Source organism: Poecilia mexicana, unplaced genomic scaffold (assembly GCF_051168715.1).
Source record: "Poecilia mexicana isolate PSO_F unplaced genomic scaffold, ASM5116871v1 scaffold_3, whole genome shotgun sequence".
NCBI lineage: Eukaryota > Metazoa > Chordata > Actinopteri > Cyprinodontiformes > Poeciliidae > Poecilia > Poecilia mexicana.
Genome location: NW_028263372.1, coordinates 23,513,386 through 23,533,494, shown reverse-complemented (window position 1 = coordinate 23,533,494; position 20,109 = coordinate 23,513,386). Strand labels below are relative to the sequence as shown.

The following is a 20,109-nucleotide window of genomic DNA, read 5'->3' as shown; positions in this document are numbered from 1 at the left end:
GGCAGTCTTCCTGCTGCAGAGATGTCAGAAACAGTGAAGCGTCAAGAGTAATTTAAAGTCACAGAGCACTGAGTGAATATTCAAACAATATTTAAGTCTCACTCAGCTAAACTCTGTAAGGACTTTAAATAATACTCCTTGGACAGAATACTGGCTTTTGAAGACGCACACTTAAAACCTCCGTGCAATTCTCATTTAAAACTTTAAACGCTTTCTACTCAACACATTTACTTTGACTATGCTTGAGTGGATTTTTTAATCTCTGTTGCGGTTGATGGATTTTTATCTCTCGTTAGAGCGATGGAGCCAATCTTTAAGTCTTGAAATGAGACAGGCTGTTCTCCAGAACCCATTTCATCAAATCATTACTCACGTAATCAAGCAGTTGTGTAGCCGTGCCGCCTCTGGGGATTTTACCTTCTACATGCACACACGCAAAAGACCTTTCCATCTACTTGTGCTAGTGGCAGTCGCTCACAATCCATGCTTTCAGTCGCCAACATATCCCATTAGATTGTGGCTGAACAGCGTCTAATTTGGAAAACTTCGTTCAGCGTGAAGGCAGTCATGATGCTGCTACATTCTTAGTATTTGCCAAATAGTGCACCTGCTGTATAAGTCAGCAGTGCCCTCCCAGTATGATTCTGACGTGTGTGCCCATAATAGCACAATGCCCTAGGGTTTGGTGCAGCTTAAGTTTATCTGTCTAGGTCAGGATACAGCTAAGTGCTGTACGATCTACAGACCATGGTGTCGCACTAGTTTGTTTCAATGACCTTGTTACAATCTGCAGAACTAACCATATGCATGGGAGGCTTCTGCTCTACCACCATCAGTTTCATCACCTGTGCAGAGGATCATCAGCTGATCTGCAGCACAAAATGGCACAGATGAACAGATTTGCTTTTGAAATGCCCTGGATTCTTTAGAACACACCATCATGGATCATTTCAGTTTCAGTTCTGTCTAGGCTCTATAGGAGAATTATTCAGTTCAAAAGGATTCGTACTCGAAATGTGCAGTGCATCTGGAAAGTGTTTACACCGCTTCACTTTTTCTACATTTTATGATGTTACAAATTTGTTAACATTTCTACTCTGTCTTAATTGGGTATTTATGTGTATAAATTTGAGGGGAACAAAAAGCATTGGTAACACTTTATTTGAAGGGGGGGTGAATAAGACTGTCATGACGCTGTCATAAACATGACATAACACGTGTCATGAACATGAATAAGCCTTCATGAATATTAATGACTGTTGTCATAAAGCGTCATTCGGTAAATTATGACACTTTTAATACAAAGTTGACATTATTCAAAATGTCTTTGTTATGACAACTTGACATTAACCAGGAAATCATTACTGTTTAAACTTTACCTTTAATAACATAAAGATACCTAATTTTTAAAGTGCAATCAGTAATACTTTTATAACAAATTTATATCAGTAATGATTTCCTGGTTAATGTCAAGTTGTCATGATAAAGACATTTTGAATAATGTCAACTTTGTATTAAAAGTGTCATAATTTACCGAATGACGCTTTATGACAACAGTCATAAATACTCATGAAGACTTATTCATGTTCATGACAGGTGTTATGTCAAGTTTATGACAGTGTCATGTCAGTCTTATTCAACCCCCTTCAAATAAAGTGTTACCAAAGCATTTATTTAATACAATTTGGAATGAGGCTGAAACATAAAATGTGGGTGAAATGAAGCACTGTGAGCACTTTCCTGATACTCTCATGTGTTTATAACCTGTTTGAAAAGATTGGTGTCTGGAGAGTTTGGAGTCCTGTTCAACACGGGCTTCAGACATAGTCTTAGTTGCCATTTAACCATTTAACTTTTTGGTTAGTGTATTTTTTGAAGAATGTTCTACTCCTGTGAGAAAGTCCTAATGTCATGTAGGCGTCTTAAATGTCACAGTTTATGCTTTGCATAAACAGTTTAACTAACTTCGCCTGTGATAATCATGACATAATAGCTGATCTTTATAAGTAATTAGAATTAGCTGGCTTTAGAATATGTTTGCCTTAGATATTTGAGTGAAGCAGAAAGTGGTCAGGACCTTGTCAGCTGGTTTCTTGATATTACCTGTATTACATCAGTTCTTTTTTTTTTTAAGATGAAGTGGGCTGCAGCACTGTAGATGATCTAATATTTTCCTCAGGAGAGTTGTGGCTCTATATCAATTTCACAGATTAGAAAGAAACAGTTTTACTGTATAGCAGGAACAGGATTCTGTTCAGAGTGTTGCTGTCTACCTCGTTCTCCATGTGTCTCTGTTGCCTGCAGCGCTGCACCATTTTAGACGATCATTGAAGGTGAAGCAGCTCTCCTCAGGATACAATCATGAAACGAGTTTATTCACAGTAATTCTATTCTCAAAGGCTTATCCAAGTCAACGGATGCCATTCTAAGACACGGACAGCATCCAGTAGGGTGTGGACAGTAAATGCGTTACAGGTGGGACTGTTAGGACCATAAAAGAAATCGAAAGAAGTTCAAAGTTTAAAATGTGTTTGTTGCGAAGGAAGACAACTAATTAGAGCTTAATAATTATAGGTTTAAGTTCAGAAGTAGAGTCAGACTAACATTGGAATTCTGTTTTTTCCTTGTTTATAAGACACCAGATTGTGGCAGAACAAATCAAAATGGACCAAAATGGAAGTAGATACACATACTTGTTCTACAGCACAGCTGTCCCATTTCTAATTCTGAAAGGACCGTGTTCAAAAGACATATCCTAGCTGAGCTCCTCATCCTGAATAGATGGCGTCCAGGAAGACGTCTATCCTCTTAGCTGTTCTACAGTCTGTGTGTAAATCTGATCAACAATCAAACTGGGAATATGTAAGAGTTTGGTGCCAAAAAAAAAGTACAGCAGATACAGTAGATTATTTCATCACACATCTTTAGTGTCTGATTGTCCGGATTGGAAGAGCCTTTTATTTTCTTAAAAAAGAAGAAGAAAAAAAGAAAATTATTAAGAGAAACCATATCTTTGCATAATCCTGCAATTATCAAGCAAAATCTAATATACTGTACATTGAACTTAAATTTTCCTCTTTGTATTTTTGACATTTTTGATGATAAATGCAAGTCTATACTTTCCATAAAGACTCTACATGTTGAAACTAGATGTAAATGACTACCTGCCCCTCAGCTGTGCTGGGGTGTTGAGTGCAATGAGGTGTATGCTCTTCTCAACATAATAACTTCCTTAAAATTCCAGATGAAATATTTGCACACATCTATTACCCCCCACACCCATTGTTCTGTCCCCCCCCACACCGGCGCACACACACACACATCCTTGTAATTCTATCAATTTGAGGACTTTGTATTGATTTCCATTTAGCTTAGTAACTTCATTTATGCTTAATCAATCATTACCGTTTTATTCACAACACTAACTTTAATCAAAATTTTATTGACACAAAACTAGCAAAGCTCAGTACAATCAAAAAAATGATGATGACCAGATAGATCTTCTCATTTCCCCCCCCTCCCAAAATAAAAAAACTTCTCTTTTTGGTTAAATGTGTTCTTTTTGTGTAAGTACACGTTCACAATCCAGAAATACCATCATACCATCACATTTCACTGTTAAATAGCGAAATACGAGTCTGACATCAAAACAAATATTTTCTGCTTTGATGTCAGAAAAATATTAACGTGTCTGAGCTCACTCCAGCTCAGCTTTATCTGAATGATCCGTGTGCAACTATTGTTTTTGTCAAAACAAAACAACGAAAAGATTTAATCCAGGGATGCCACAGTTCAAGTTGCATGAAGCATGTTTTGCAACTGTTGTGACAGGCTAAAAGAGTTAGATTTATGGTTATAAATTCTGCAATATGCTGTTTAAAAGCCCTTTGTTTTCCTAGCTGTTGTCATGATTAATGAGCTCCTAATTGAATGTTTGTTTTTAGGAGTCTGAAGCGTTATTGCATAATTACTTCTAAATCATTTAATTGCATGTCAGTTTTAAAATTACAATTAAAGCTGCATTGTATTGCAGCAGCAGCATGAACTAACTAACAGCGGCCCTGCAGGCAAATGGTTTTCACAACCACAGTGACATAAATTAAACCTTTTTCACAGCGGAAGTGTTGACGTGTCGTAGCAGGAAAAGCATTAGTTTAGTATTTTAACTACTGGAGACCCTGCAATAACGATTATCTATTCAAAGCGTTAGTCCTCTCCAACTCTGTGGTACAGTGGATATTTTCAAATTCGGGTCTGCAATTGATTTTTTTTTGGTATTTGTGACGCATCGGCCTCAGAGGCTGCTGCAGTGTAACAGTTTTCCATCCATCTATAGCAAGGTGCCAATGCTTCTTATAGTATTTTTTAGAACAACCTTTATGTACACGCAACATAAAAAAAAAAATAATAATCACCATGACCTCTATAGCAACTATCTGCCTTAGACTGAATATCTACAGATTTCTCTTGTAGGATTATGCTCGTCTTCATTCATTTTTCTATGAACTCTGACTGCCTTTTATGTTCTTGCAGAGGAAAATCAGCAAGTGTTTTACAAACAGCATTTTGCACGATGGCCAAAAAGTTTTTTTGTTTTTTTTTCATCAGACTAGAACACCTCCTTCTGCATGTTTAGTGTGGCACTTACAGGACTTGTAGCAAACTACAAATATGTGTTCAAACCTCTGAGCCCCTATACATTTCCACTCAATTCACAATTATGCACTGTAGTTGTGCACTGCCTTGTCTATCAAGTAAAACTGAAGATGAAATATATAGAATTTGGACTGTAATGTAATAAAATGTTAAAAAGTTCTGAATACTGAATGCAATGTATGGTGTCATATTTGTAATCCATCAATGATCTTTGGAAACTTTGATTCCTAAATCCATGTGAATCCTATAGCCAGAATAAGCTACTTTGTGGCCCTTTGCTGTACTGACCCCAGATTACAAAGCTGTGTGACAGTATTAAAACGATTTTGACATTCTTGTACTTGACTCTAATGTCGAGTTCAGGGGGGAATCCTGGAGGCTTACCAGACTTATCCCACCTTATTACTTGTCATGGTTGTCCTCCCTCTTTTATAGGCCTCAAACTCACTACTCTGTGGCACACTGTCAGGGAATAAATATGATTGTGATTCGAACAGCTTTCAGAGGTTTATAGTTTTCAACATGGGAACCATAGTGAGTCAGTTGCGAGGTTGTGTGCATAATTGAATCAAAATTATAAATATGTTATCTCTCTTTTTTTTTTTGGTTGTCAGCTTCTCCGTTTGTTGTGTTTTTACTTGTGAGACGCTGACTGACGCATTTAATATGAGTGCTTTAGGGTTTATGCTGTTGCACCATCCAAATAGAAATAATTATACTCTCTTTATACAGAATTTAAGCACAGTGACTTTGTTTTTTCTCTTAACTGGCCTGTAAATTGTCGCCATGGGTTTTTGTGGTAATTCGGAGTGGAAAAAAAAAGATCTGCTCTGACAGCATCAAGCCTCTTTATTCAAAAAATACCGCCTAGCGGTCGGGGTTTTGCAACTACATGAGCTGGGTGCAATGACTGAAAGTCTAGAATGAATGATTTGGTTGCATTAGTTGACAATGTGAGGTTAGGTTTGCTTTAATTGTGCACGTTTTGGATTTAATTTATAATTGCAATCACTTGGGGGACAATAATAAGGTGGGATTAACTAAAAAAATTAACTAAAACAAACAAAAAAAAAATTCTTCAAAAAGTGTTTTGGGGACTTGTAGTTATATCGCTGAAGCACAACTGGTCCGACGGGGACAGAGACAGGAGATCAGCACAGGGCAAGTACAACACAACAAGTACAGTCAGCATTCTACCACACCAAGAGAAGAGCTTTGATTTCCTTTTGAAGTCTCTCTGAGGGTCCAATTAAACGGTCAGACAGAGGGGTATGGGAACGTCTCACCAATGACAGCAGAACGGAGAAGTAGCGTCTGACCACGCTGAGCTCCACCTGATATGACAGCGCTCTCATGTGTGACATCTCACCACGGACACCTGAGGGCATTCTGTGTTTTTGTTATTTGTTTAATACAGGAGGCTTTGCTATGTTTTGTGCATATCTGAAGTTTTTATGAGTTTTATTGGGCAGGTAGGTTGGAGGTATGGATGTTAAAAAAATACATTAATCCCACTTCAAAAATGGTCTAATTTGGATATTACACATCTTCTATGTTCCCAGTAAGACACCTTGAAATTGCTAATTTTCTCCTTAGTTGGAGTTACTTTTAATTCAGTTGTGTGTTTTTTACTGTTTGGTTACACTTCAGTATTTTGGATCATCCGTCCAATTTTAATATCAGACAAACATCTTAATTTTTGGGAGTATTATTCCTTGGGCATCATGTACATCCTACCATTTTATCGTTCCTTTAAGTTATTTTAAAATCATTTTCAAATGCTAATCTAGTTATGACAAAAATCTATGCAAGCGTAGATTAAAATGTCAAAGTAACAGTTATTTGAAGTTACTGTTTTAGTTTTACATTTTCTGTAAAACTAAGAGATGGCTCTATGACCCAGTTTTTTTGTTTTTTTTTAAACGTTTGGTTTTATTTCATCCGTGTAGCATCTAACAGTTCAAGCTGCGTTTACGCCGGCAAGCCGAATCTGGACCTCCTCGTGTTCAAACACACTTTCACGTGTCCTTTCCCAGACCAAACCAGTCACAACTGAGCCTGCTATGTAGGCCAGGTTGATGCGATCAGACTGTACAGAGCAGCACAGTTGTCAGATGTTCATTGCAGTTATCTGTTTCATACCTTTCCAGTTATGTCAACATTTATATCTTTCAGGCTTTTTTCCCTCTGCCAAAGTACCATTTTTGATAACAACAACAACAACAAAATGTCATTTACAGTATGGGGCATTTGTGTTTGCCTTATTCATCATTTCCTGTCACTATCTGTTGCCTTTTCTCAACAGCCTGGCATGTGAAATGGCTGCTGTAATTTCCCAGCCCATCACCGCCCCGTGCATGCAGTGACGCTTCTACACTTGTCGCCTGTTCGCTTTGATATGTATGTCTCCATTAGGCAGCTGTTAGCCCTGGTTTGACACAGCCTCCTCTCTGTTCATGTATCAGAAGATATCAGGAAATAGGTAGGATGATTATGGAATTCCTGCTGATCTACTAAAAACATCTCTGGGAGCCCAGTTTTGTCAACAAATACGCATCTTATTTCTTGCAAAAATCATGAGAATTACAACATTTATATTAGAAAAAAAAAAAAGAAGAAGAAGCTGAAAGAAATTAAATCTAATGCATAGATTTCATTCCTGTGAAATTTCCATTTGTGAGTTGCTACCTTTTCTTTTATCTCTCGATTGAAAGGTCAGCTTTGCCTCTGGACATGGTGTAGGAAGTAAAAAAAAAAAAAATCTTATCTTTACTGGTCTGCAATCACCTGAAGAAGCTCTCTGAGGCCTCTGACTTTCAGTCATCATGTCGGGTTCAACGAGGTTCTTTGGATCACTTCAGTCATCAAACGAATATTCTGCTCAGACGTGCTCCTACATGTCTATACACAATACATCTGTAGAGATCAGTGTCAATGGCACGCAGCTTGTTTTACTCACCACAGCTTTTCATTTTATTGAGTACCTTCAACCTTAACGCATATCGATTTTGCATGAGATAATTAGGTGGGAAATGTTTTATCGGGTAAACAGGTGGTAACTTAGTCAAGTCGTTAAGAATCCTATACAAAATTCTGTCCTTGCATAAACAACAGAAACTTGTGCAAAGCTTCTTTTTTTAAAAACAAAGTCTTGTTACTGAGAAATAAATGATGAATTTAGTTCTTTCTTCAGCTGGAAAAACTACTCATCATCTAGGGTCTCTTCATTGAACCCAAAGCAGAAAAACATTAACGCTTTTTAATTATTTGCTTTTATATTACATCATAATCGTGCCATTCACCAACACAAGCATGTTTTACCGGTATTGTTCAGGCCCAGTGACTGTTATCTTATATTTTCTCCAGTGATTACAGACTGTCGTCGCTGTGCTATAAAGTTCTGCAAGTTTTCTCTTTCCCCCCTTCTGCTGACTAATTTACAGCAAGATCCTTTTGATAATTGGATCCTTTCTGCTCAGCTCTAACTTTTGCTAAGCGATGCAAAATTCAGAAAAATTCTTGCTATTCCTTTATTTCCGGTTAACCAGATTCACAATAACCGGTAAGAGTGAACTCGAGGAGATTGTTGAAGCTAAGTCAAAAGGTGCTTTAGCAAAGTAATTTAAGTCTGTTCTCGTTTAAGCATACATATCATTGCTGCTGTGTATTTCTGTAGGTTTTCCTCTAACCATTACGTTTGTTTTTTTCATTTCAATGATACATTTAATATGTATTTGGGATGACAAAAGCTGGCATTTCCCCACTAGCATGTGAGCTTTTGAGAGTCATCTACTTGAGACAATCAGTTTTTCTTTTTTTCATTTGAGTCTAAAATGTGTTACTTTTTACTGACACTCTTTGGATCATCGAAACCCAGAAATGGAAGAGGACACAAAGATTCAGGGAACCACACCTATATTTGTTTGTTTGTTTGTTTTTTCACGAAAAAAGAAAAATAGACAACTTTATCAAACTTTATCTAAAGTTGGATTTGACTTTGACAAGAGTGAGCGCATATCTTCATAAATCTTCAAAAAATGAAATACATTTTGGTTGAATTTCACTTTGCTGTTTTTTTTGCTGAACTAATGCCAAATTAAATCCAGCTTCATTAGTCACAGGCATCTTGCCCTTTGATCTGTAGGTGGTGCTGCTTTGCTCCGGGCGGACACATCAAAGCTTACCTGGCGTTTTCTTTGACTACACTCCACTGGCCTGTTTAGCTTGGAGAAAAATAAGCAGCTCTGAAGATGCTAGTTCTTAAACCAGTCTTAATCCCAACATTACCAAAGACGCAAAAAGCAGCTGGATGCCATTTACTGTATGGGTTTCAAACATGTGATAGAAATTGTGGGATTACACAATCTCTCCATGCTGACCTTTGTTCCTCTGTATTTGCTGAACGGTCTGAGAAATCTGATATGGGATCCCTTACCTGAGCCCGGAGAGAGAATGTGGACGCTGTCGCTTCCAAAAAAAGGCTTTGCTAAAAGCCAAGAATTAGAGGACTGTGAGTATGCTGTACTCATCCAGGCCCGGCAGTGACAAACAAGAAGAGACTCTCAATGGGATGATTGGTCTAATGCACCACACAGAGGTGCAAATACAGGAGTAAATGATTGTAACATTTAGTTTAGAGAGCACAGTGTACCATCCATAATTTCATGACTGGGCTCATCCTACTTGACATGACTATGTTGTTTTTTTTTTTGCTTCTATATGACCAAAACAGGTAGTGAGCTCCTTGTATTTGGAACATTTAAGAAGAGATGTCTATAATATGACTAGAATGCAATCTTTTATTTTATTTTATTTTTTTTCCCACTGAAACCCAAATAATCCGAGTTTTAACATTGGAACAGGGGCAGCAGAGAACATGCTCCATAAACTGTAATAGGAGTGGGCATGACTGCAACAACATAAGCCTTAATAACTAGAGTGTCCTGAGCTGCTTCAGCACAGGAGTCACTCTGTTGACTTGTCAGGCTGAAAAAGTGGCTGCATGTTCATCTGGAGGGAAAGGAAGACGGGACAGGAGGAAGAGAGAAAGATGGTGAGAGCAGCTCTTCCTCTGAGTCACTGTTCTGTTTGCTGTCACAGAGTTTTTTTAGTTTTTTTCCCACATACCCCATCATTAAAAGAAAAACAAAAAACAACAATGCATGCAAAATGTGTTAATTTAGACAGAGCATTTACAATCCCTGTGTACATTTTTCTTACTAATAATCCTTTGGCCATAGCATGTAACTGAAAGTGAGACAATTTGTTTGCCTTCTTTATTTGTTCCTTTAAATCAGGGCTAAAAGCCGACCTCTGTAGCATTCCTTTCAACCGATCATCACTGGAACATTGGTTAATCAACGCACATCGGATATGTTGTGCACTGATGATTTTGATGATGGCACTCAATAAAATGTAATAATTGTTACTGGTTTCAACATTGGTAACTGTATGATGTTTTTATGACTTTTTCTTTTTGCGTTTTATGAAACACTTTGAACTGCCTTGTTGCTGAAAAGTGTTGTAGAATTAAACTTGATTGATTGATTGATTGATTGATTGATTGATTGATTGATTTGACCACTGCAGAGCTTTTTCTTGTTCAGAAATGCCGTAAGCATAAGCAACAGTGACTTTCAGGCCAAATGTTAATAATTTGCTAGCATTAAATACCACATATGACATTTCATAACAAATGAAAAACCGAGAAAGTTTGTAAAACAATATCCCCAGATTTGATTGTTGCACAAGGATGTAATGGAAGTTGTTGAAGTAACAATTATTAGTTGTGGTCTTCAAAACCTGAAATTTATGGAAGTGTGGAGGAAGAAAACCACTGTTGAACTACAAATCCAGTGATATGCATAACCTGACAGAGAAGATCACCAACAAGCTAAACACATTCTGGGTTTGGATTCTGGGTTCTTTGTGCATGGAGTTTGAATGTTCTCCCTGCACATGCGTGGGTTCTCTCTGGGGACTCCGGATTTCTCCCACAGTCCATACCATGAATTGTTCTAGGTGTGAGTGAGTGCATGTTTGTTTGTCTTTTGCTGCCCAGTGATGAACTGGTGACCTATCGCAGGCCTGTTGCCCAATGGTGGAATAATGATGGAATATTTCTGTCTCTAGATTTGTAGAGCTGGTATTAAAATGCTCCAAATGATGTGAAACCCTGTTTGCAGCAAAAGAAGATTCTGCACAGAGTTTTCTGAGAGAGGGCTCATGGAAATGCACACAACACTTTTCTTTTCTTTTTTTTTTCATGCTCTACTTTGTGATGGCCTATCAGATAATATTCCAATAAACTCCACTCGGTTCATAAAAACATATGCAGAAAAATTAAAACGTTCGGCCTGTGTAACATACTTTACAACTATCCTGTTGGCCCAGTGGTCCATCTCAGCCACAACCTCCATGTTTTTCTTCTCCAAGCTTGAAGCCAGATGAAAATGCATACGTTCAGCTGCATTAGTTTATAATTTCAAAAGAACAACAGCTCAAAGCAGTTGCGTGTGGAACTGCTTTTCTATACGAGCCACTGCGTAAAATATACTTTTGAGGCACTTTCCATTAAAAAAAAAAAAAAAAAAAAAAAAACAGCTCGACCCGGCCTCTTCAGCGTGTTTCTGCGCTCGCAGCGGACCGTTAGGCTACTATTTGAATTATACTGTCTTGTTTACTGTTTTCTGCACATGAGAGAACAAAAACAGCTCAAAGCAAAAAGAAAGTGTGTGTATAATAAGAGTGGAGCAGTGCAGGCCCCACTAGTGTCACGTCTGCGCCCTGGTAGCATGAAGATAATGCTGGCTGCAGAGGGGGTGAAATCAGTGTGAAAATGAGTTCTGTGGTTTGGGTCTGCTAGTTGAAGAAGGTTTTAAATACAAGGCAGGGTCATAGAGCCTTCATTTTATTAAAAAAAAAAAAAGTACACTAAAACCAAGTGTTTTGTAATGAATAAATGACCTGCTGATCATACATAAATTTCTTTCAGGAGCCTGTGGTATTGGGTGTTGAGCTAAGAGTAGAATGGATATTTGTATTTAACGGCGACCAATTATTTCCTGCTTATAACAACTGTGTTTAAATAACAGATGCTTATCTGTGTGAATAATTTTTGACACACTTAATAAAGGGCTCCACTGATATAAATAAGAGCGACTGACCGAAGATATTTACAGGCACTTTAAAATCAAAACTAAAGACGGTTTGATAAACTTGAGGCCTTTGTGGAAAAGCTGTATTCGCAATGAGATTCAATTGTCAGAAGTGGACATTATTTTCTTATTAGGTGACTTCAGAAGGAAGATGACTGCACACATTTTTCCTTAGGAGTGTAAAAGTGGCGTGAAAGTGAATGTATTTAGATTTATATCTGTAAAACCTTGTTAGTTCACTTTAGCTAAACTGTGTTGGTACAATGATTAAAATTCCACAGTTTTCATTTAAAAAAACATCAGCATAAATACTTGCTGTCCATATTGTGTTTTAATACATTTTAAAGACAAAAACAGTTGTTTAGATTACTTTTTTTTTTTAACCTGCAAACTTGGAAAGAAATGTTATTTTCATACTCAGAGAGCCTGAGTTCAATCATGCGTCACCTCTCATTAATTTCTCTTTAATTCCCAGCTCATCCTTTAATTCTTCCCCTCTCCTTTCATCTGCACGCCTTGTCCTCTTGTACGCTGCCGAGAATGTTCCCTCATGCTCCGTACCGCCAGAGCAGGTGGCAAACCGCAGGTGAACTTCACACCTCCACTTGCGCTGGCGTCTCTTGCATACAGTCACATTTATGATGCCGCTGGGCTTACTAATTGGCTGTGGAAGATCTCACTGACCTCTTTGTGGCCTTCAAGCAGGACTCGTGTCCTTTGTTAGTGGTCATTTTGTGAGTGTGTAATTGACATTTCTCTCCACATCAACAGCTCGTGAGAGCATATTCAACATTTCGAAATGTGAAAAGCAATTTAGCTTTTCACATTTTGACTAATTAGAGATTTATGAAACAAATCAAATAAAGCCGGATCGTCTTGCAGACGTTACAAGGTTTCCTCAAATACCATTGCTCATGTCTGCTCAGAAACGGCAGTCGTACAGGAGTGTGTGTGTGAGCTGCTGCGGCTCAGCGGTGGAAACTTGCTAAGGGGGCGGCAGATGTGACACGACTGCTAAGTTTTCAAAATGGAAGAAAGGAACCCTGTTTGGTCGAGTCGATAACGTGCCACAAATAAGGGCAGCTAAGAGGATGTAGAAGGACGAAAGACAAATACACTTTAGCTGGATTCAGTCTGGTAATCACCACCAGCGTCTTGTTGTTAGTTTCTCCTCTCCACATCCATCGTGCTACCTATTTCTGAGCTGTGAGTTTTTTTGCAAACGCAAACAGCTTGGCGCCAGGAGCCCTTTTTGTGTGTTTGTAACACAGATGAGAAGGGTATTTTATATATTAGATGAATGGGCCAATAGGTTCGACTATCGGAGCATAGTGGGGTGTTTAAATGACACACAAAGGCAGTTAAATGAATTTTAAAAAAACAACTGGCTTTAGTGACATAAACCATGAAATTAACAAACAGTTATACAAGACACACAATTATGAAAATAAAATTACACACAATAAAATACAAAAAAAAAATAATACAAATACTTGGCCAAGTGCTAGTTCTCAGTTTTGAATCTTTTGGGTGCACCCTGGTAATCTGAATTCTAAATCGTAATAGGCAACAGATCAATCAATTCCAGTTCCAATTAGGTTCAGTTCAACACCATTCACATGAGGAGAATTTCCTACACAGCAGTTTGTTACAAAGTACCAAATAAAAACCAGTCCAAAAGGTGAGATCAGAAATTCCAGGATTAAACAATAAAAAGAAAAATGTCAGTCAGTGGTCTCACTCATAACCAACTGTGTGTGAAGATGTGAGTGGTACCGGCCTACCACACCGCGGGGTGCAGCAGGACTCCAAATGGGAAAGAAGGAATCCAGGAATCCAGTTCTTTCTAAGTCCAGGTGGGAAGGCTCGCCATCAAAGTCACAGGAGGAATCCACCTCAGGAACAATCCAGCATAAACAAAAAAACCTGACCTGTCAACAGACAGGACCAGCAGAATCATAGGATTTTATTAAGCTGTTCTAGCTTTAATCCTTAAATCATGTTTCTGTATATTTGACATCAATTACTGTAAATTACAAAAGCATTTCTTCAAACAATATTAAACATTACATTTTATCCAAAATCAGTAAAAGTTTACATTTTAATAATCAAATAGTTCAGATAAACAATATTATTCAACAAAAATGTGATAAACAGAACAAAAACCCAAATGAAAGGCACAGAATATGCTCACCGATCTCAATGCGACACGTTAGGGACAACAATATGGTGGCTCTCAGTCCGGACCCGTGAGGCACTAGATAGTGTAATAAGGCATATTTTTCTTGCTTTAACCTTGATAATATGAGCTTTAATTGTGAACAAAGTAAGAATATAATATAAATTAGGTTTTACCTTCAACTGAACGGGGAACATGAACTTAAACCGTCAGCCTAGTAGCCGTTAGGGCTAAACTAGTAGCCGTTGGCCGTTAGAGCTAACGAGTCAGCTCTAACGGTGTTCAGCAGAAAAAGTTAACTTGTCTTTCCTTTTCCTTTTTCTTTCCACTTCACGCATCCAGCTTAGAAGTCGGATGATCTGGGAAAGCGTTTGTTTAGTTATATAACTGTTTTAAAACAGAGACTCTCACGCTGCCCAGCTTAATCGTTTCCGGATCTCTCTCGCTTACACACTCAATGCTGCGGAAGGGCGGGTCTTGCAGCGGCAGTCTGAATTCTGATTGGTCTAAACTCACTGGAAACTAAGCTTCCTATTGGCTAGGTAGACCACCTAGCTTCCCTAACCTCTGTTTCTTAAAGAGGCATCCACATTTTATGTGGGTTACACCCTCCCCTCTGAAGGGTATGCCCGTCCCTGGGCATCTGCAATGTGACACTGTGTCACACGGCTTACACATGCCTGACGGAATTATGGGGTACATTCTCAAAACCATTCAGGGAGCTAGTCAATGCCTCACTAAGACCCTGGAAAAGAGAATTCACCGCCATTATCAGCGGATTTCCAAGTTTTACATATTCTAATCTATTAGGCTTTGTGTGCACTCTTTGAGAGCGACGGAGGGATGTTTCACCATCTTGAAGTCCATCAGTCTGAAACTTTAAGGGTTCAGGCTGGGCAGTAACAGGTGCATTTGCATCACAACACCCATCATCATATGCTGCATCTGAGCTTATTTCATTATCTGGAGGAGTTTCCTCAGACTGCTGTGAATCCAAACACTGGGGGGATCTGTTAACTGAGTTCAGTTCAGGCAAAACTTCTGCTTGTTCAGGTGAGTTGTCATGTTCAGGTAAGTTGACATTTTCAGGTAAGTTGACACTTTCAGGTGAGTTGACACTTTCAGGTGAGTTGACACTTTCAGGTGAGTTGACACTTTCAGGTGAGTTGACACTTGATGCACCGTGAATATCTCCAGTACTTCCATCTCCTACAAGGGACTGAGTTGCTGGAGCATCAGGTGAGAGGGAAACTACAGACTCCTCTGTTTCTGCTGCTTTCTGGGCTGCACAAGGAGGCTCACTCGACTTGTGAGTTTCAGGCACTACAACATATGTATCAGGTTTTGATATAATACGAGGGAAGAATGTCCAATCAGGTACATCATCCAAATCTGAGATGATCTCCTCTTCACTCTCGACGACTGGACATTGTCTTGTTCTTGGTCTCTTGTTTGGACGAGGTTTGACTGTTTCAGGTTCTGCAGCTGCTGACAGGAATCCACATGGCAGAAGCAAGTCTCTGTGCAGAGTCCGCACTGGTCCATCTTTACTTTCAGGTTTGACAGTATAAACTGGCATTTCTCCAGCTCGCTTGAGGACAATATAAACATCCTCCTCCCACTTGTCTGCCAACTTATGTTTTCCACGCAGCTTCACATTTCGTACAAGAACTCTGTCTCCTGTCTGCAAGGTTGATTCAATCACCCGCCGGTCAAATCTGGCTTTATTGCGACTTGCATTCTTTGCTGCATTACTAGTAGCAATATGGTAACTTTCTTCCAACCGAGATTTTAGATTGCCAACATACTGGGAATGAGTCTGCTTACTATCATTGGTGGGCAATCTGAAGATCAAGTCAATGGGCAGTCTGGGTTGTCTCCCGAACATTAATTCGTACGGGGAGAATCCAGTCACGTCACTCTTTGTACAATTATAAGCATGTACCAGAGGTTTGACAAAGTCTTTCCAGCGGAGTTTATCTGACTTATCAAGTGTTCCAAGCATCTGAAGAAGAGTGCGATTGAATCTTTCAACTGGATTTCCCCTGGGATGGTAAGGGGTTGTGCGCACTTTCCTCATGCCAATAAGTTCACAGAGTTCTTTAATGGTTTTTGATTCGAAATCAGCACCCTGATCACTAAGGAGCTTTTCAGGAAAACCATAGTGAACAATGAAGTTTTCCCAGAGGCACTTTGCTACGGTCTGTGCTCGCTGGTTTGGAGTTGGCATAGCCACTGCATATTTTGTAAAATGATCAGTTATTACAAGAACATCTTTTGTGTTTGAGCAGTCTGGCTCTATTGACAAAAAGTCAATGCACACCAGTTCAAGGGGTCGGCAGGTCTTAATGTTCATTAGTGGAGCGGCTCTCTCTGGATGTGTTTTTCGGCGAACACATCGCTCACAGGTTTTAACCATTTTCTCTATGGTCATGTACATTTTTGGCCAATAAAATCTGGTTCTTGCCAAATCTACTGTTCGTTCGACTCCAAGATGGCCCATATCATGATGAAGACTCTTAAGTGCTGTAGCTCTTAGCTCCTCAGGCAGCACGAGCTGATATGAGATGTTTGGACCATCCTGTCGCTTACGATAGAGCACTCCATTCTGTATTTCCAACCGAGACAACTCTCTGAGTAACAAGGGTAGTTCTGGTAACTCCAGCTTAAGGCTGGGACATGGAGTTTCACCAGACTCCAAAAGTACAACGACTGCATTGATAGCAGGATCTAAGGTTTGTTTTTGCCTCAACTCTTCTTCTGAAAATGAATGGACAAGAGGGGACCCATCCACTTGCTCCTGCAGGAAGCAGTCGGGAATTGCTGAGGACTGGTGAGTAAGGGATTCAACCAAAGTCAATCCAGGAGTGGTAGCTTGAACATCAGGTACTGATGAAGTGACCATATGACGTTCACAAATAGCCTTGATCACCTCCTGGGAAACAGTTTCTGGATCTTGAAGGTTACTCAGATGGTACAGTGTGAACTGCCGGATTCTCTCGCTTTCCTTCTTGGATGCATAATCATCCTTTGGTGGATCGTGAGGTCGGCGAGAGAGTGCGTCGGCATCAAGATTTTGCTTACCCGATCTGTACTGAAGACTGAATGAGTAAGTAGAAAGACTGGACAACCACCTGTACCCCGTCGCATCAAGCTTTGCGGATGTTAAAATATATGTAAGTGGGTTGCTGTCAGTCACTACTGTGAAATCTGTACCATAAAGGTAATCAGAAAATTTTTCTGTGACTGCCCACTTAAGGGCCAAGAATTCAAGCTTATGAGCTGGGTACTTTCTCTCACTCTTGGAAAGTCCTCGACTTGCAAAAGCTATGACTCGAGATTGACCATCTTGAACCTGATATAATGCAGCCCCAAGGCCAACAGTGCTGGCATCTGTATGTAGGACATACGGAAGTTGGGGGTCTGCAAATCCCAAGACTGGAGCTGATGATAGCTTTCTTATTATATCATCAAAGGCTCCCTGACATTGGGATGTCCACCGCTGACCAAAGGACTCCTTTGGGTCGCGATACTCTGAACCTGCATTTATCTTCTGTCTCTTGTTCAACTTTCTGAGCGGTGGATAACCGGAAGTTAGTTCATTAAGGGGCTTTACAATAGTAGAGTACCCCTGAATGAATCGTCGGTAGTATCCAGCAAATCCTAAAAAGGATTGAAGCTCTTTAAGATTTGTGGGGATTGGCCAGGTCTTTAAGGCCTGAACTTTCTCTGGGTCGGTTTCGACACCTCTCTCAGAAACAATGTGGCCAAGATATTTTACTGAGGTTTGAAAGAATTTGCACTTTTCTGGTGCCAGTTTCAAACCATATGTCATCAGTCGTTCAAGGACACGCTGCAAGCGCTGTTCATGTTCTTCCAATGATGATGAGAAAATGATCAGGTCATCAATGAACACTAAAACTTCCTTTAGGTTCATATCACCAACACACTTTTCCATCAGTCTTTGGAAGGTTGAAGGCGCATTTGTTATTCCTTGGGGCATCCTGTTAAATTCCCAGAATCCAACTGGACACACAAATGCGGTCTTATACTTGTCTGCTTCTTCCATTTCGACCTGGTAGTAACCTGACTTGAGGTCTAGGACGGAGAACCACTTAGAACCAGCAAGTGCAGTGAAAGCATCTTCCAGTTTTGGAAGAGCGTAGGCGTCTTTAATGGTCTGTAGATTCAGCTTTCTGTAATCTACACACAGACGAACAGAACCATTCTTTTTGCGAACCACAACGATTGGGGAAGCGAATGGGGACTCAGATTCCCGGATGACTCCAGAATCTAGGAGTTCCTGTAGATGTTGTCTCACAGCATCCACATCATTGGGGTGTATCGGACGGGCTCTTTGCTTAAAAGGCGTCTCATCACTGAGCTTGATTCTGTGTTTCACTTTATCAGTATGGCCAAAATCCAGGTCATTCTGAGAGAAAACGTTTGGCATGGTGTTCAACATTTTTGTTATTCGGTCTCTCCATTCAGTGGATAAGGGTGAATCTCCAAAATCAAAGCTTAGCTCTCGGAAAGACTTTGCTGGAGACTGAGAACAGTCTGGCTCACTGGCGACATGTTCTTTGTGTAACACTTGTACTACAGCATTAACATCTGCCACAATAGTTTTGGGGGGAATGACAATGTCATGATTGGTGTCATTTCTCAGTACGACAGGAAGATGACATGAGCGCTTGCTTGGTAAAGTTACTGCAACCGCTGAAACCAGCAACCCATTCGGTAGAGAAGAAGCTGATGGTTGCTCAATAATGACATCTCTTTGAATGTTGAAACGATCAACATGAGCAAAAGCCTCAACGACAGCGGTCTGTCTTGCAGGAACGACTTTAGGCAGCTTGCCTATTAGTTTTGCACAACCAAGGCTGTGGTTAGACTCCCTTTGTCGTATCTCAAGTATTTTGAGAACAGCCTGATATCCATTCATCAAAGGCTGAAAAGGTGAAAGTTTCTGGTAATCAGCGTAAAGAACGTCGAGTGTGTTTGTGCCTATAAGCACCTGTTCATGGGCTGTAGAGCGGAGGTGTGGAATAATCAAGGCCAAAGTATTAATTTCAATATCAGAGCCAACAAACTCTTTAGGAAAGGTGATGGTAAGCTCAACATATCCTAAATAGGGAACAAACTGGCCATTAGCACCCTCCACTTCAAGCAAATCATTTAAAGAATGAATGGTCAGATCAGAAAGGTGTTCTTCATAAAAGGACTGGGGCACAGTTGTGACTTGTGAACCTGTGTCCAGTAGACAGTTTGTGTCTTTCCCTGCAATGGATAATTGAGCTGTGGTTTTAGTTCCCACAAGGCCATGTGGTAATTTTGACCCTTCTACCTCAACACTCTTGACAACAGATTTCATGGTTTTGGGACTGGAGTTTTGTAACTTTGCTCCCATACGTCCCTCTATGGGAGCCGACACTAGTTTAAATGTGTCTCACTATTAGAAGCATTAGAGGCTTCCCAAGCAGCCTGCTTTTCTTTTAGCAGTTTTTTCTTAGCTGCTACAAGGGAAGGATTTGGTGCTTTATCACAAACTGAAACAACATGGCCATCCTCTCCACATTGGAAACAGTACCAGGGACGTGGTCTGCCATTTGCTTTAAATGTGGAGGGATGCTGATGGGCTGTTTTTGGTTTCACCACATGGGCTTCATGTGTGACACTTAGAGGAACAGACTTTGCTTTTTGTTCCTTAGGTTGTTTTGGCTTTTGGCCCGCGGACACCATGCTCTTCACCTGAATGCTGAGGTCAGCAATTTGTTGCTTGAGCATCTCAAAATCAGTTTTATTTATCAAATCATTAGTGTCATGTGCAATATGCACTTGTGACATGGCACGCTGCCTGCTGGGGTTATGGCCAGACTTAGCATGGCCAAAATGCTGTCGCATGCGAGTCATTTTTGCAGCCTGTTTATCTTCTTCTGTCCTAAGAAGGAGCAACAGTTCTGCAAAGGTAGGTGGTTTTTCTTTCTTTTGTTCCAACTGAAGATCAACTATTAAAGTGTTTTCCCAACAACCTCTACAGAACTGCTTTAAAAGCTGTTGGTCAAACTCATGAGCGGACACACCACCACGTCTCATTGTTTTGCTTAGAGCAGTGTG

At 39.8% G+C, this 20,109-nt stretch overlaps 1 protein-coding gene and 1 long non-coding RNA gene across 2 annotated transcripts in view; one reads left to right on the top strand and one right to left on the bottom strand.

Annotated features, from left to right (window-relative positions):
* Positions 1-20,109, top strand: part of kiaa1549lb (KIAA1549-like b) — a 71,743-nt gene that overhangs the window by 11,244 nt on the left and 40,390 nt on the right. The window lies entirely within an intron of this gene.
* On the bottom strand, positions 13,180-14,079 carry LOC148160227 (uncharacterized). Its single transcript, XR_015762526.1, has 2 exons — positions 14,008-14,079; positions 13,180-13,744 (listed from the first exon to the last, which is right to left on the bottom strand). It is a non-coding gene; the product is annotated as an uncharacterized LOC148160227 (long non-coding RNA).